Source organism: Erpetoichthys calabaricus, chromosome 1 (genome assembly GCF_900747795.2).
Source record: "Erpetoichthys calabaricus chromosome 1, fErpCal1.3, whole genome shotgun sequence".
NCBI lineage: Eukaryota > Metazoa > Chordata > Cladistia > Polypteriformes > Polypteridae > Erpetoichthys > Erpetoichthys calabaricus.
This window is the reverse complement of record NC_041394.2, coordinates 286,365,033-286,381,329: the sequence shown is the minus strand read 5'-3', so window position 1 is coordinate 286,381,329 and position 16,297 is coordinate 286,365,033. Positions and strand designations below refer to the sequence as shown.

At 38.3% G+C, this 16,297-nt stretch overlaps 1 protein-coding gene across 2 annotated transcripts in view; it reads right to left on the bottom strand.

The window, feature by feature from the left end:
- Nucleotides 1-16,297, bottom strand: part of LOC114662582 (NADH-cytochrome b5 reductase 3-like) — a 1,047,486-nt gene that overhangs the window by 413,701 nt on the left and 617,488 nt on the right. The gene's annotated exons all lie outside the window — the stretch shown is intronic.

The window sequence follows — 16,297 nt, the reverse complement described above, 5'->3', positions numbered from 1 at the left end:
GCTGGAACTTAGATTTGTTTGGCCATTACTGGACAAAAATGTAAATTATTATAAGATTGTACTTTAATTTCTATCCCAAAACCATAACCCAATTCATTAACTACTGAAATGTATATTTCTATAGGTACACTTATTATAGTATTATACATCTCTGCAAATGTCAGTGTTTTAGGATATAGATTATTTTGGATAATCACCCAAATATTAATATTTTTATATTTTAAATTGCCACAATACTACTACACAAGGTTCACAGAATAGTGCTGCCAAGGTGGTTAGCATTGCCTGCTCATGCCGGAGCTGAATCAGAGCCACAGTCACTGTCTGACTGCTCATTCCTCCGGTCGGTGTGCACTATCTACACGTACTTCATTTCTCCCTTGTGACTGATGCCCTCTCATGTTTTGATCCTTTCCATTCACCTGATGGAAAGTATCCCCCACTTTGATGGGGATCCAAAAATGTATAAATAAATGGAATGGAATAAAGGCAAAACTGGAAGCTGACAGATGAATCTCAGTGGCGCACTGGACACGTAAGATTGAGACAACTCACGCTATAGCTTAGTTAAATAACACTCAATCTCTCGTCACACATGCACACTTTGGGGACCCTTTCAGGGCTCTGGTATGGTAAGCAGATCCACCCCGGGTTGAGAGGAGGCACTGTTGCTAACTGCTTCTCCCTTTTCATCCACAGTAGTGAAGGGCAAGCAGAAGAAGACATCTGACCTCACTTCCCTGCCCCTTTCAGAAGGACACGGACACCAGAAGGCTCTGTTTGTTTTGCACTTGAGAGAGACAGAGCTTCCACTCAGTACCGATAGTTACATTTTAAGAAATTTGAAGCATAGCTGAGGCAGTCAACCTGTTGAGTTATTTTGCATTTGAGTTTATTATACAGAGTTTTACCAGTGAGGTATTCTAAATTTCATGTGTCCTCTGTCTATTATAACAACCGAGAGACACAGGAATGGAATCAGACTCTTAATGTTGATGGCTGGTGAGTGTCGCTAAAATGGACTGTTGGAATCTTCAGTGCCATTTCTGCCCAGTGCTCAGGTCTCGAGCGGTGCCACATGCTCCCCCAACTGCTTGTCCCTTAATGCCCACCTCCTCCTGAATTGGGATCAGAGGCAACCTGCATGCCACACTATCCCCCCAGCTTTTTGTGTGCCAAGTGCAGGGTCCAATCTGAGGCTCACAGGGTTACACATCCAAGCCCAGCTCAAATGGCTCTTCAATGCTTTACATATGCCCACGCCATCAGACAGTCCACTGCCACCTGAGGAGTGTGTCCCTCTGAGGTCCAAACGCAGAGCTTGTTACATACACTATGTTACACTCTTATTATTGAGAATTGTATTATGGAAAATGTACAATTGCTGAACCCAGTTAATGCAGTTTTGGGGGAATGAAGAGCAAGAGACTACCTCATAGTAGGCTTATTAATCGACCAATAAGTCTTACTTATAGCCTATTGGAAACTTTAATCAAAAATAAATCAAAAGACATGAAGGAAGCATCCATTTCTGGCTTGTTTTTCAATATTTTACTCCTTATTGATAATGAGAATCTACCTGTATGAAAATAACACGCCTAACAACAACCCAGATGGGCTCATGAGAAGAAGATCCTGCAAAATAAATCTGTTATAGTTTTTTGAACAGGTAAATGGAGTAGTGGACCAAAGCAAAGCAGATGATACTAAAATTGGAGGGACAGTTTAAACAACAGAAATGCAAAGGGCAACATGCAGGCAAAAGGAACATTAATGACAAATTCAAGATTTGGGATTTGCTGTCCTACACCTCTGAAAAAAATTGGGATTCTTTATTTCTAGACAGTGTGCATAAGAAATTAGAAATGAAAATGAAATATGTTAGAAACTGGTAAATTAGAGCAATCTACACTAGAACAGGTCATTCAGCCCAACAAAGCTCGCCAGTCCTATCCACTTAATTCTTCTAAAATAACAGCAGGTTGAGTTTTGAAAGTCCCTAAATTCTTACTGTCTACCACACCACTTGATAGCTGTGGTTCTCTTTATGATGTAAAGACTTTCTAATGTTATTGCAAAATTTACCCTTAACAAGTTATTAATCGAGCGGCACGGTGGCGCAGTTGGTAGCGCTGCTGCCTCGCAGTAAGGAGACCTGGGATCGCTTCCCGGGTCCTCCCTGCGTGGAGTTTGCATGTTCTCCCCGTGTCTGCGTGGGTTTCCTCCCACAGTCCAAACACATGCAGGTCAGGTGGATTGGTGTGTGTGTGTGTGTGCCCTGCGGTGGGTTGGCTCCCTGCCCGGGGTTTGTTTCCTGCCTTGCGCCCTGTGCTGGCTGGGATTGGCTCTAGCAGACCCCCGTGACCCTGTAGTTAGGATATAGCGGGTTGGATAATGGATGGTTGGAAGTTATTAATCAGTTGTTAATCTCAGAGTCTGTAATGCATAATTGAAGAAACATATTGAATATTGTGAACAGTTCTGGTCACCATGCTACCAAAGAGATCTGACGGGTCTCTTCGGCCCATTGTGTCTGATCTTGACAAGGCAGCAACTATGGCCAGACTTTAGCAAGGGCTTGCTGAAGCAGTAACCTAGGGGCTCCAAAAAAGCAAATTTGCTGGGTTTGCCTGCATATTTGACTGAATTATTTCCTCAAAATTTGCCATGTGGTTGGCTTAGTCAAACTTTTTTTCCCCAGAGCCCCATGACATTTTGTGAGGCTACAAAATTGCTCAGGATTGTTTAAACATGTTAAACACTCACGTCACTTTAGTTCCTGCACTCTGCCCCCTCATCCAGCCCACCGCTCCATCATGTGCTTGAGTTCTCGGGTGCAAAAGATGTGAAGTGGGTGGCCATCTATAACACGTGTAAGTCCAGACAAGGGAAGTCTTTTTTGTTTCACAAATGGAATTACTGAATATTAAAAAATTTGCTTTTTAATGATCTTTAAGTATACCTCCCCATTATATTTTTTTTATTTGGAAAGCACTTACATTAATAGCAACTTACAAATTCTGCTACTAAGTAAAAAAAAATACAGTGAAATTTTAAAACAAATCACAAGAACCATAGGTTAATGTTTAAAAAACGAATATATGGGAGTTACATGAAGCGTGTAGGGCAGCCCGATTTGATAAGTTTGCAGGGCAGGGCACTAATGATCAAAGAACAACATAGAGGATTAAACTAAATGGAATTCTTTTCTTCTTTTACATATATATCAAAAATATAACATATGTAACCTTAACACTTATTTTTTATTAAACCTTTGTTTTAGGAAGTATGTGTTGAGCCAGTTGCTTCCAAAAGACACTTTCCGGACACTGAAAATACTCTTTAAAATGTCGATTTAAAAGCTGTTATAATAATAAAAAAAAGAAAACCAAAAATATGGCAGTTATTTCCCATAATTTTTAATAAGATAGAAAAATGGCTTTTGCTTGCTACAGTGAATCCTTAACAATTTTAATTTGAAACATCATCAACACAGGGATCTCTGGTTCAGGAGTGAAATGGATCAGTGTTTTATAAACGAAGAAACAATTAAAAATGATAAAAACACCGATTGTGGATATGATGTACAAAATGCTATATGTATATACTAGGGGGCTTTGCCCCAGGGCATGCTATGTGCCAGCCACTTTGGCCTCTCGGGCCTCTCCCGTTGGCTTGCTGCTATTGCTGCTGCTTGTGCCTTGCTGCGTGATCTGCATGCCGCACTGCGCTTCGAACATTTAAAAGCCTGTACAGCAGCTGTCCTCGTCTCCGAGAAAATCACGTCTCAACCCAAGATTATTTTTAAATAATAGAGATATATATATATTATATATACACTAGGGGGCTTCGCCCCCTGCTCGCTTTGCTCACCAACCCCTGTGTTTGGTTTTCCGGATACACACTTTTAAGATTTTTTTTTTCTTTGAATTGTTGCTATTTCATTAGTTTCACTTTTATTTCAGAATTTATGTAAAAACAATATTTGGAATCTTTAGAGTCCCAATATGCTGAATCTTTTAATGAGGTCAGTGAGACATGTGTTTAATGACTTTGTACCATAATTCAGGATAGGTTTCTCTGTTTGGAATTTCAGCACAGACAAAGCGATCTTCATCATCAGCAGTTAATCATTTTTTTTGCAAAGTAACCAATAAATGTATGTGAGGTAAAACACGTTTTTGAAATTCTCTGATTTAAACTTCAAAGCCTTACAATATTTACATACTTCTGACATATCACCTGTGTCCATATATTCGATCTCTATTCGCCTATTCGTTATTTCTCCGAGTAATAATTTCTCTTTTTTTGCACTAATACGATGTTTACTTCCTTTTTTTGACACTGTTGTTTTTTTCTGCTTTCATATTCTGTATCTTGCTCTGCATGTATTTTGTGCCTACATTTTTTTTTTTTTTGAGTCTTTTGAATTCCAGTTTTCATTATCTCTAACCTGCTCTGCATGTGTTTGGCCCCTTTGTTTTGTAACCTCTTTATGACATTTTACTTTGTTTTCTACTCTGTCTTTTATTTCTGATCTCGCTTTGTCCTGCTTTTTTTTTTCCCCAATGACACCTGGTCCGTGGTGATTATTTTCTCTTTTTTGAGTAATAATTTCCGTTTTTTTGCGCTACTGTGAAAATTATATTTTCTAATTTTCCTACTTTCATATTCTTTAACTTTCTCCACATTTGTATCACACAATTTTTTTTTTTTGAGCCTTTCAAATTCCACTGCTTTCATAATCTGCTCTGCATGTGTATAGTGCAAACATTTGTGAACATGTTTATGAAGTTCTACTTTGTATTTTACTCTGTCTTTTAATTCTGAGCCCGATTGGAGGAGCTTTGTTTCAGTTCCACTTGTTACAGGCTTAGATAATTGCTTTCCTTATTTTCTGAATTTGCACCTAGATTATTTTTTCTTTTTTGCTCTTTTTTCTCTCCAACACTTTTGAGTCTCTTTTCTCCGCGCTGCTTTCTTCTTCACTTAGTCGTCGACATTTCATTTATAACATATTTTACTTATATGCTTTATATGCGCTGAGACCCTGGATCTGTGTGTGCTCAAATCTTTCACAAGACTGGATGTTTTGCTGCCCCGTTGTCTTATTTGATATTGATTGTAAGTAGGGCGTGTCTTGCAAGAATCTCATGTTCTACATCATCGCAAGATGGTCCTGGGTCAATCTCTTGGCACAATGTCTCATGTTTAAGGTCCTTGCAGGTCTTTTAACTATCTTCCGTGATCTTAACGTGAAGATCATGTCTCAACGCCCTACTGTTTCTCTCCAGGATTTTTTTAATAATAGAGAGATATCCATATTACTAAACGAGAATGGTAAACCGGATGGACGCAGGGACATGGGCCGTGGACGCAAAAGACGAAGTACGCAGGCGCCACACAAAGCCCCCCTCCAAGCACCGGAAAATGAGAAATGATGTGCCACGCCCATAGCAACAGACCCATGCAACAAAGCGCCACACGAAGGCCATACCACACGAAACAGGACACACACAAAAAAGAGGATTCAGACCCACGACACACAAAGCCCCCCTCCACTAACAGAAATAAGAAATAAGGCAACGCGCCCCTAGCACACCAAAAACAAAGGAGTCAGACGCAAGTGCCACATAGTACATGAAACGGTACGCACACAAAAATGAGGATTCACACCCACGACACACAAAGCCCCCATCCACTAACAGAAATAAAAAATGAGGCAACGCACCCCTCAAAGAAAACACACGCCAACAAACGACATCATACATAGACAACAACAGACCGGACTATAATACATATGCAGGCGCGACACCTGATGGGTAATAATACGAAGAAACCCTCCAAGCACCGGAAAATGAGAAATGATGCTCCGCACCCATAGCAACAGACCCATGCAACAAAGCGCCAGACGAAGCCCATACCACACGAAACAGGACACACACAAAAAAGAGGATTCAGACCCACGACACACAAAGCCCCCCTGCACTAACAGAAATAAAAAATGAGGTAACGCGCCCCTCAAAAAAAACGCACGATTACTTATCCATATTACTAACGATAATGAACAAACAAGTCATGAATTCACGATCACGGGTACAAAACGATACGGCTCGAGTAACGGGACCACAAACACGAACCCGCATGAAAAAAAACAATACACGTTGGCGCCTACAACGCGCTTCTGAAACCGCGGAAGAAAAAATGTCTCGGCTCCAAAAACATATGTCACTCCTTATTCAAAATACCGGTCCCAATCACAAAAACATCGGTATCCACTATGAAAATGAACAGTAACAATGCACGTGACATCCGTCTTGCAAAACTTTTAATTATAGATGAATGTACAATAGCATCCAGTCACTTACTCAACACCATTGATAAACTTCTACAAATGTTGATGAATAATAATATTCCCTTTGGAGGAAAGGTACTTTTATTAGGAGGAGATTTTAGACAGTGCTTAGCTATTGCTCCACATGCCATGCGCTCAGCTATTGTTCAGTCCACCTTAAAATACTCAGACGACGTCATACATAAACAACAAGAGACCGGACTACAATACATATACAGGCGCAACACCTGATTGGTAATAATACGAAGAAACGAACAGTCCGCATATTAACAGTGAGTGCGATCCTCCTTATTACTTATCCATATTACTAACGATAAAGAACAAACAAGTCATGAATTCACGATCACGGGTACAGAACGAGACGGCTCGAGTAACGGGACCACAAACACGAACCCGCATCAAAAAAAACAATAAACGTCGGCGCCTACAACGCGCTTCTAAAACCGCGGAAGAAAAAATGGTACGCGGACAATTGGCATTGCTTTCAAAAGATACAGTTGGTACAAAACATGCGATGTCCAGATCCAGAATATAACAATTGGTTATTACAACTGGGAGATGGCCTTTATCTGCGACGACTTAGTTACGGAGATATTTGGAACAGCAATCTCATTAGACCAAATACCCCTTTTAACACAACGGACTATATTATGTCCAAAAAATATTAATGTTGATCACATAAATAACCAAGTCAGTGCATTACTTCCTGTAGAGGCACGGCTCTTTCTAAGCTCTGACAAAGTTGACTCTGATGACAACAATGACCATCTTAATTTCCCCTTACAATATTTGAACACTATTAACCCAGCCACATTACCACAACACAATCATAACCTTAATATCGCAACAATAATCATGCTATTAAGAAACCTTAACACTAAACAAGGTTTATGCAATGGTACACGTTTAGTCGTCAACACCATGACACACAATGTTATTGAAGCAAAACTTCTTACAGGATCACATGCTAACAATACTGTTCTGATTCCTACACTTGACCTTACAAGTTCTGACCTAGAATTACCTTTTACACTTAAACGGCAACAGTTCCCCATTAAACCTGCACTTGCCATGACCATCAACAAATCACAAGGCCAAACCATGAACAAGGTTGGCATCTACCTCTCTGACCCCGTTTTTGGACATGGACAACTTTATGTGGCCTTCTCACGAGTTCGACGTTCATCTGACGTTAAAGTTAAGGTTATAAATGATCCATGCCAAGAGAAACTCATTCAAGAACAAGACACCATCTTTACTACTAATGTTGTGTACAAAGAAATTTTCTGAAAAATCTTTACACTGTGCCTTGCAATTTATTCTTGGCTTCCTATATGCGTCATCTACACCTTCACACTATGCTGTATCTCATACATTCATCACGCTATTTATAATTACCCAACACCAGGGGTTGGCGAGCGAAGCGAGCAGGGGGCGGGGCGTTAGTAATATGGATAAGTAATAAGGACGATCGCACTGACTGCTAATATGGAGCCTTTTCTGATCGTGAATTCATGACTTGTTTGTTCTTTATCGTTAGTAATATGGATAAGTAATCGTGCGTTTTTTTTGAGGGGCGCGTTGCCTCATTTTTTATTTCTGTTAGTGGAGGGGGGCTTTGTGTGTCGTGGGTCTGAATCCTCTTTTTTGTGTGTGTCCTGTTTCGTGTGGTATGGGCTTCGTCTGGCGCTTTGTTGCATGGGTCTGTTGCTATGGGCGCGGAGCATCATTTCTCATTTTCCGGTGCTTGAAGGGTTTCTTCGTATTATTACCCATCAGGTGTCGCGCCTGTATATGTATTGTAGTCCGGTCTCTTGTTGTCTATGTATGACGTCGTTTGTTGGCGTGCGTTTTCTTTGAGGGGTGCGTTGCCTCATTTTTTATTTCTGTTAGTGGAGGGGGGCTTTGTGTGTCGTGGGTGTGAATCCTCATTTTTGTGTGCGTACCGTTTCATGTGCTATGTGGCGCTTGCGTCTGACTCCTTTGTTTTTGGTGTGCTAGGGGCGCGTTGCCTTATTTCTTATTTCTGTTAGTGGAGGGGTGCTTTGTGTGTCGTGGGTCTGAATCCTCTTTTTTGTGTGTGTCCTGTTTCGTGTGGTATGGCCTTCGTGTGGTGCTTTGTTGCATGGGTCTGTTGCTATGGGCGTGGCGCATCATTTCTCATTTTCCGGTGCTTGGAGGGGGGCTTTGTGTGGCGCCTGCGTACTTCGTCTTTTGCGTCCACGGCCCATGTCCCTGCGTCCATCCGGTTTACCATTCTCATTTAGTAATATGGATTGCTAGTTTGTGGACATGTACTATATTTTGTCTGAGGTTATTGTTGCATCAGCAACTTTTATCATTTGAGGCACAGACACAGTGGAGAATTCATAAGCACCAAAAACATTTCATCCACTCCAGATCTTTTACAGTTTCTTAGAAAAAAAATAACAGGATGTCTTCCCAAATGTAGACATTGCTTTCAGCCTTTACCTGACATTGCTTGTCATAACTGCACAGGATGCGAGACCCTTCTTCAATGCTAGTGAAGAACAGGCTCAGATTCACAACAGGACCAGAAAGACCGAATCATTGGATTCTGTTGTCAGTTGAGAGTGATCGGGTTTGGAAAGTGGATTTTAGTCATCTGATCTGGGACTTTGCAGCAAAGAAATCTGGAAAAGAACAATTTTGGTTCAAATTTTTAAAAATGTCCAGATTGGAGGAGGCAGAAATCATAAACCTCTGGTCCACGGGACAAAAACAAAGTTCCTTAATATTTAAATATTTATGAAAAAAAAGGAATAACAACAGATAGGGTAATCCTCCCGCTGCTCCTTTGGTTCCACATAAAGGGGCCAAGACAAAGTACACTAATTAGCATAAAATATAACAATATGAAAGAAACAACATACAAAAAATACTCAATAAATAAAATAACACAAAAATAATTTACAACATTAAATCCAAAGGATGACAAAATAATTAAATAAAAAGAAAAGACAGGTCTAATTCCTAGCAGTTCTGTCTAATCTTGAATATTTGTACACCACAAGGCCAGATTAAGACCCCCATCAGCCCCCTGGGCAACTTAATGAACACAGAGAGTTGATCCTACTTTAAACAATGTGGCACACGGACACCCTGTCACTGCCCTTGGTGAGGTAATTTTGCCAGGCGAGGGAGGACTGCGTGGGGTGAAAAAGCCCCTTGCCAACACAGGCCCAACAGAACACCCTGATGGTAGATCTGCCCATGATACATCAGAAGTCACAATGCCACAATGAAGGTCACATTTAAGAACAGTCTTCTGTTTGACCTCCACTGTCACTAGTGTTGAAGAGCTCTCTCTACTGCCTTCCAATGAGATGTCCATCAAATCTCAGGCAACCCTCATACCAACATGTTCTGCCATGGATGGAAAAAAATGGCAGACCACCAGTGCCAGGAATTAACAAGGAAATGAAACCAAAATCAAAGCACTAGTGAGATCAAACGGAAAGACAAACTACTGGGTGACTAAATTCAAAACTAGAAGTCTTAAATAACTTAGCCAAAAGTCAGTGAGTAGAAAGTTGTAAAGAAAAGCACTTGTGAACGTTTTTAATTTGTATCCACAAACTCAATGCCGCTTTAAATAGTGTTACACTGCTGGGTAACATGGCAGCATGACTGATAAAGGGGAAGGCTTCTTCTCTTTTGAGCTTACTTTTAAATAAGGGCACACTTTATTTTTTCTTATTATTTTCATTAATCTTTATTAGTTCCACATAAATACACTACATAAGTTAAATAATATGACATTTAAGCATTAGTTTTAGAAAACAAAATTACTAGATTTAAAATGTCTTCTCAATCACAACTACAAATGATTTTGTATATTACTGAAACTATTACAATGTGAAATCATAAACCACACTAATAATCCCACCATCATCTGGAACTGAGATCAAATTAATAATAAAATGTGAAAAAAGTGTTATACTATGTCTTATTCATTAAAGCAGTAAGAATTTAGCAGAGACACAGGCAGGAGCTCAGAAAAGTTCATATAAAATTAAAATCTTGCCAAATTCTAAAGAAGCTCTGCACAGTTTCATGTAAAGAAAATTGTTTTTCTAGTTTTAGATAGTTTGGGGTTGCATCAGAATTCTTCTAATTGAGGAGAAGTAGCCAAAATGCTGATAATGTAGTGTGGGAAATGACTCTTCATTACCAGATAATCTAAACTTGTCTGGAGTAAGTGCAGTGACTGTAGCAAGGGCACACTGTTTATTCACATTTTATTCAAATGCAATGGACATTTAAAATGTTAATTCAATCTCTTAATAAATAAAATAAGAGTTATATGTACCTTTCACAAAGCACATTGATGCAAGCCACTATTATTGTTAACAATTCAACTTATTTTTGTTGGCAGAGTGCAGTTTGATCTTAAAAAGAATTCTTGTGTGTAACTGGTAAATGTATCTTGCTGGTGTGGCATGATGATGATGTAGGATTTAGTACTGCTGCTTCACCTCTTCAGGGACTTCTATGCAAACTCCTACTTAATGCACAACTTAAATGCACCTTAAAACTGCAGGCATTGGCTCCAGTTGCCCTGGATATGCAGGTTGTGCAGATGGGTGGATGGTCTCTTTCCAGATCCTAAAGACTTGCAGGTTAGGGTTGAATAGCGACCTCCTTGGTGTGTTGTGAATGAGAGTGGGTCCATTTGCCCTGTAATTGCCTTGTCTAGGGATGCGTCCTACCTTATTTACAATGCTGCAATGACGGACTCCACTCTTATTTCTACACTGCAAAAGCTGCTTTCAGAAGATTAATGAAAATTAACTAAATACTTGGCTTATAAGAATGTTCCATTTATTTCAGCATTCATCACAAGGCAGAAGGCTCCTGATTATAACTTTGGCACCACAGGTATTTGTTATAACTGCTGGTGTATCAGTCCATACTGCTTTAATGCCTTTTCATTAAACTACACCTATGGCCAATGATCGGTAGGCACTAAATATCTGCCACTCTCCTCTTCATGTTTATTTGCTGGGTATCTGCCATTAGTTCACCTTTAAGCAAGTAACTCTACCTTTCCTTGGACTGGGACCTCAGAGGAACAGAAACATTTTGTGTCTTTAGTGAAAGAGCCATTAGACCAGGGGTGTCAAAATCAGATCCTGGGAGCCACAGTGGCTGCAGGTTTTCATTCTGGCCATTTCCTTAATTAGTACCCAATAACTGCTGCTAACGTAACATACTACTTTGCCTTAATTTGAATTAATTTGCTTTTAAGGTTCAGAACATGTACTTGTTTATTTTTTTTCTTAACCAGATGACCAGCTAACTTTATCCCATGTATCCATTATACAACAATTGTTTACATAAAATATCTAAAAAGAGGAGAAAGTGGATAATCTTAGAAGTACTAAGATGGGACCTCATGTATAATGCCATGTGTAGAATTCACACTAAAACTGGAAATATGTGTACACACAAAAAAATTCACATTCCTAAAGTAAGCAAATCCCCAATCACATTCCTCATGTAAGTAAATCCCCAATCAATGTGAATTTTAATGCACATGCTACACAAAGTTTAGTTTTTATACATCTTGAAATGAGTGTGGAAATGGGCGTATGCAATATTTTTGTGTGTATACACTGTTTATACATGAGGCCCCTGGTCTGGTCCACAAAATATGTTAATGGTGCTCTAATGGAAAGGAAAAACAAGTATGGTGTGTCAGAGTGAGATTACTAACACGCCAAAACAAAAAATAACATGCTTATTATTATTATATTTTGTTTACCTTTATACAAATCAACTTACAAAGCAAGTTAAATACATACAAGAATGAAACTACAAGCATCAAAAGTAACAGAAAACAAGATAAAAAGCGAGTACAAGGGAATTAGAACAACTACATAATTATACTTCCAGACTATGACGCAAATCAGTATCCTAAACTCTGTCAGTGTGTTAGCAGCTATCCTGTAAGACAAAAACTAAGAAGATCCAAAATATTTAACAAAAGGATGTGTTTTCAAAAGATGTCTAAACACAAGTAAACTGGCTACAGTACAAATAGATAAAGAGACATCCTTCCCCACAGCTTTGGAGCAAGAGCAGAGAATCATTGTCCAGTCTTGGCACATCTGGCAAGAGGAGGGACAGTCAGAGGCAGATCAGAGGGGATGTGAGGAGATATTGAGGAGCATAACTGATCAGAGAACTGTCGGTCAAGACAAGAATTTTGAACTGAATCATTGCAGCAACAGGAAACCAAAGGAGTAAAGCAGACATCATTAACAGTAAGAATGGGCTTCTAATTAAGGCATCACTTGGATCAAAAATGGTATGCCTACAGGAACAGACTTTTAGATTCCTGAATCAGTTGGTTAGGGAAAAAAAAGGGAATTTCAAAATTTGAAAAATCAAGTTAATTAAAACTACAGCAAAATAAGTTAATTCCATTTGTCACAGTAATTGGTTGCCAACAAAGAAGGTGGCTCAAATGAAACACTGCAGCTCTCCAGGGTCTGAGTTTGACACCTCTGCCTTTGACCATGATAATGGAGGCTGGTCCACACAAGAGGTGTCAAGGTTAGTTGCTGGAGGGCCACAGCAACAGCAGGCTTTCATTCCAGCCACCTCCTCTATTATTAACCAATTACTGATGCTACATGAAGTAGTTTGTTATACTGATTTGCATTGACTTGCATTTTAATTGTTTCATTGTTTTTCTTTAACCAGCAGCCAAACAATATTGACATGTGAAGCTAACATAGATTCTATGTGCACCTCCATCTTTAATACAACATCTGTCTCAAAATATATGAAAAGAACAAAGTGACAGTCTGGAAAAATATCGATCTGCTGTAGTCCACAAAATTATTTGGATGGTGATCTCGGGAAAAATGGAAATGATTGATGTGGCAAAATGAGAACACTAACAAGCCACATATTTAAATAATGGGCTATATAAAACTTGAATTGGACACTGATTGGAATGAAAATGTTGGCCATACAAGACTGTTTAAGATCCCTGTGTTAGCTGGTCATCTGTTATTTGACTTTGCATCTCTTTATTGTTTGGCTTCCATTAAGCTTACTGGCCTATAGTTGGGTGGATTTGCCCAGCCACCCTTTTTATATAATAACAGGATAATATTTGCCATTTTCCAGTCCTTTGGAAATTCCCCAGTGCACACTGATTGCTTAAAAATATATGGCAAGGGTTTATATACAGTATGTACTCTCTAACCCCCTTGAGAAATCAAGGATAAATATCTGGTCAAGGTGATTTGTTTTGAATTTGTTTTATATAGCTACACAGGTCTATATGGCCTAGTATGGCTGCAAGACCAAAATCAATTTCTAGCAACTACATTTCATAGCAATAAAATGTTCAAGTTTCAATCCAATTAAATTCAAAGTGATCCAGTACCAGCAGATGCACACCAAAGAAAAATAAAAGTGGCTTCAACAAAAAGCCCAAATACTCCAGAACAAACAAAATGAATGAGAACATCACAGAATATGTACATTTTTTAGAAACCTGTAGTCCAAAAGTAACTAGGATATTTACGATAAAGACAAGAATATATAATTCCTATTATTTTTCATTAAAAGTATCAGCAAAAGGTGAGTAAGCAACACCGCAAACCTTCCCTGTACTTCTACTTCTTTTAACTAACACTGCAAAGTGAAACAAGAAATAAAGCCAATTCTCAATCAACACACATTCTCCCATAATCTGTTGTATTAGGGATTGGCTCATCCAAGATCAATCTCCCTACTGAATAGAATAAGTTACTGTGACACATTGTCCATCCATTTTCTAAACCCACTTATCCAGAACAAGGCCAAGGAGTAGCTGAAGCTATTTCAGCAAGCCCTGGATGCAGGGCAGGAACAATTCCTGAGCAGGGTGTCAACCTATCGCATTGTCTGTATGTGAATTTTACATGTAGATACACATGGAGAGGGATTTCATTACCGTAAGAGTATGCATGTGAAAGATACTGCAATTCATATCATACACTGAAAACGTGTCCACCCCATACTGAAGCCATTCCACCACCCTCTACGTGTGGTGTGGAGTCTCTCACTCCATTGCCCTACAGCAGAAATGTGGAATCCTGGTTCTGGTGGGATATAGAATTTTATTGTACCCAATTCTTGTTTTGGGTTTGTTTCAATTAAGCCTGATATTTCCCAGCTTTTATCTTTAATGATCAACCCAAAAATATATACAGTACCCATAAATATTTAGGTTTTTCATTCCTAATGATCATATAGTGGAAATGACATTGAAAGCAGCTGCTTCTTGTCAGTATTCCTTACAGTGTGTATCTGTGTCTGCTTTATCAATGTCATTTGGATAAAACTGAGGATTGCAGTTACTAATCAGATTTCTTGGTTCATTAGATTGCTTTTTTCAGTCTTACTCTGCAATCAGAAAGACATTGTAGCCTGTCATTTATATGTTTTCATCATACATATTAATATCCACTAGAGTCCTTTTAGATTTTCTCCCTTAAGTATATTTAAGGTAGGCAATAAATGCTCTCTTCCATGTCACTTATCAAAAGAAAACTAATTGTTGATTAATTTTTATATTAAATACTTGTAAACAACCTCAGAATGCTGTACCCATATTACAAATGGCTAAAATGTTTAAACACTACTTTATATGTGCATAGAAATATACCTGTACTGTATGTCAGATTATTTTTTCACATTACTTAAACTTCTAAATGTTAAAGTTAAGAGAATAAATTTGGCAATATTAAATTAAAAATAAAACATCTCTGTATCTGCATATAAATATACCGATACATCAAGACATTCAATTGTTTAAAAAGGTACATGACAATATACCAATAAATCAATTGATTTACAGTTTTGAAAATGGATTTCTTTAAACTTCTAAATGTTAATGAAAAAATGGTTAAATATGACTTTATTATGATAAAAACATCTAGGGAGGAACAAAAGAAAATTCTACTTTGTAGCAGATTCCTGAGAAAATAATCATCGTGTCCGTCATGATTTTGCAAACAGACAAATCAACTGGCTTTCCGGCCCTTCCATGAACCTCCCACAATGTATTACAGTTCAGGTGTTTACAGGTAAGTTGTTTAAATACGTAAATGAACAAAGATGGCAGGTTCAAGAGAAGTGCTGTCATGCTTTAAATACCAATACAACATTAATAATGTCCTGCTGGACATTTCCTGCTTAATGCAATAAAAGGAGAATCTCGATGTTAAATTGAAATGGAGTCAACATCTCAACAAGTCTTAACAACAATGACATTTATTTATATAGCACATTTTCATACAAATGATGTAGCTCAAAGTGCTTTACATGATGAAGAATGAGAAAAAAGACAATAAAGTAAAATTAGGGAAAAATAATTAACATAGAATAAAAGTAAGGCCCCAGGGAGGACAGAAAAAAACAGATAAAAAAATACAAATCACTGGGTAGATCTTTAATTGTTGATTTTAATTTCTTTCTGTTCAGTTCAGCCAAATTCAATTCAATTTTTATTGTCCCAAGAAGGGAAATTTGGTTTTACAGAGACACCACAACAAAGAACAACACTATTAAACATAAACTTTGTACAAATAAACAAAATATAGCAGATGACCGTAAAACTGATTGTGATACACATTAGAAATAAAAATTATGCTAAAATTTTGACTTAACTAATGATTGATGCAAGTGCTAACTGTTAATGACATGCTGCAAGCCTGTGGATTTTTTTTATTGAAGCTGAACCTATTTAGAATAGTGATAGCATCTGTAATGAAAGAGTATTTGAAACGGTTTGCTTTTGATCCACAGAATCTTGCACCGGTAACCTCAATGCAAAAACTCAAATGGACTTCTACTGTCCTCACTCTATTTTTTGATTACTGGATATCTCACTTTAGCCCGTTTTCAGATGAAAAG